The sequence below is a fragment of the Pteropus alecto genome, unplaced genomic scaffold, assembly GCF_000325575.1.
Source record: "Pteropus alecto unplaced genomic scaffold, ASM32557v1 scaffold22, whole genome shotgun sequence".
Lineage (NCBI taxonomy): Eukaryota > Metazoa > Chordata > Mammalia > Chiroptera > Pteropodidae > Pteropus > Pteropus alecto.
The window spans coordinates 14,229,926-14,232,816 of NW_006434839.1; the positions used below are offsets into that span (position 1 = coordinate 14,229,926).

Here is a 2,891-nt window from a genome sequence, read left to right on the forward strand (position 1 = left end):
AGGGCCCTGGACGCTAACATTCTCATGGTGCTTTGGCTCTGCCATTTTCACCTGTTCTTCCTGAAAATAGGTGATTCTTTTTTTGTGCACATTCCTTCTCCCATACAAGTTTTGGCTGGAGACTTACAGCACATTGTTCCTTCCACTTCCTCCTTTCCTTTTCTATCCTACCTGAGCTCTTCTGGCTCTGGAGACTTCTTCCTCTGTTATTGTAAACAAGCCTCATGCAAAACAACTAATCTAGATGAATCCCTTAGGATCTGCCCAGAAGAACTCGTTCGAACCTTAAGTCACAAGGGAGGTAGACTGTGCATAATCATTCCTTCAACAAGCATTTATTGAGACTTTTCAAAATGTCCAATGCATCACTTAAAAAAGCTATATAGGATGAATAATGTTGACTGGATGCGAAGACAGATAAGCACACTAAAGTAAGAGGAACATTACGTTTAGAAACTATATTAGAAATAAATATGGTTTATTTCTAAACTAGATGAGTAGCAGTAGCAGTACATGCCAGATTATATCCAGTTGCTCCTTTTAGGATTGCCTCTAGATGACTTTCATCACAAACAGCAACAATTCCACCTTTATGTCATAGTTTTATGAATATATCTAGCCGTCTATTTGAGAAGTATACTCGACAAATCCAGTTAATAGTTAATACCGCTCTAAGATCACTCAATTGCTAAAGGTGGCAGATACTAAGTTTTTATTTGCAGGCTGAAATAAACTACTACATTTTTATCCCCCAAAGCAAGAAGTAGAGATTACTAGATTGTAATCTCTTTCCTATACAACGAATAAAAATGTTTTAGACCTCCTGCCATATAAAAGAAACTATAGTAGGCATTTTAATGCATTACAAAAATAAAAATGAAGTCACTAACCTAAAGATACTTACCATCTATTTGGGAAGGAAAACATATATATACACATGTACATATACATGTATATAGACATATACTATAGACATATACTATATCTCAAGTTTATAGAATCGAGATATATATGTACATATGTATGTATATATGTGTGTATATATATATACATACACATGTTCATATATCAATATGTATATATATATATACACATGTACATATACATGTATATAGACATATACTATATCTCAGGTTTATAGAATCGATAAAGCTATGGAAATTTAGAGTTTTAAAAAAAATACGTACATCTTCCTAATACAAGAGCATAAACCCTCATTAGTAACTTCAGAGATAAAGTCTGTGATCTTAATCTTTTGCCAAATTTCTATGTAGCTTATTGAAACTGACTAGTTGAGACCTTGTCCTAGATATATGAATTTCATTCTTTTCGAAATAAGAATATAGTTTCTTTGAAATACATTCCTGTTTGCCTGTTTGTTTAATAGGTAATGAATGTACTTGACATATTATTCAAAAGATAAAATACATAAACAGTGAAAGATAAATCCGAATCTTTTTTCTCTTCCTTGGTTACCAGGCCCCCTTCCTCTGAGCCGGTACTTTTACCAGTTTCTTGTGTACCTTTCTAGAGAAATAGTAAGCCTTTACAAACGATACATACATACTCTGCTTTTTGATAAAAATAGCATTCTATGCACACTTTTGCACCAGTTTAATTCACTAAATATTATAACAATGTTATGATATTTATGATATTTCCATATCAGCCCATATAAAAGTGAATATTCCATAATGCATTTAATCAGTTCCCTATTGGGCATTTGTTTCCCAAATCTTACTAGTATAAGCAATGCTTTACATAAAGGGACGTGCATTTTAAATTTTGATAGATACAGTCAATTTCCCTTCAGCAATAAATTTCTTTAATGGAAATCACTTATGAGAATATCATATCCATGGAAGATGTTTCTACCTTGATATAATGAAGCTTCTTGTTCTTTAGAGATGTAAATGTGCTTGTCTCGATGAGAAGTAGCACTTAGAATGTAGTACATTCATTGGAAATTACAAAAAGAATACAAGGAGGATGGAAAGTTACTTGCTCCCATCTACTCCATAAAAATTAATTAACCCAGTGTGCAGATGTTTCTATGAATTAAATTCTTCTTGCTTTTACTCTGATTTCCAGAGTCATTATCATTCTTGGGATGGGCTGAAGATTTTAAAATACTTTTAAGTCTATAGCCATGCTACCCTGAACAAGCCCAATCCCATCTGATCTCAGAAGCTAAGCAGGGTTGGGCCTGGTTAGTACTTGGATGGGAGACCACCTAAGAAGACCAAGTGCTGTAGGCATAAAAAGTGAAAAGTAAAAAAAATAAGGGATTGTAAGCTGACAAGGTCCTTGCAATCTGTTAGGTCAACCAAAGGTTGCCTCGCCTAAAAAAAATAATAATAATAATTAATTTAATTTAATTTAATACTTTTAAATAATTTTTATAAAGTGTCAATAGTAAAGTTCATGGTTTTTAGCAAATACCAAATACCAGGGATATATAGATCTTCAAGCAAGCTAAACATTCATTTTCTTAAATGAGAGCCAAGTAATTTAAAGGCTTACAGTTTAAAACTTTAAAGCTATATCTATAACCAGAGAGATAAAGCCAAAATAACTCAAGAACTATGTCAAATGTAGCATTCATCTTTAAAATTAGCCACAGTCCATAGAGTATAACAGTTGGGGGACATATTTGGGGGACAAATTTGAGGGCTTTTATTTTTAACTAGCACCCTTAAGCAGGGTAAATGTATATTTTCAGTCTGTAGGATCTATAAACATAGCCTAATTTTTCTGAATATTTCCCCAAAGTATTTTATATTTTTAAGTCAACAAACAATATTTGACAAATATTTATTGCATATCATGAATCAGGCATGGCTATAAATAGATACTGGGCACAACAATAAGTGTTACATGGCCCCTGACTT

At 32.7% G+C, this 2,891-nt stretch overlaps 1 pseudogene; it reads left to right on the forward strand.

Annotated features, from left to right (window-relative positions):
- Positions 1 to 2,139: 2,139 nt before the first annotated feature.
- Positions 2,140 to 2,258, forward strand: LOC112478711 (annotated as a pseudogene).
- The last annotated feature ends 633 nt before the right edge of the window (positions 2,259 to 2,891 follow it).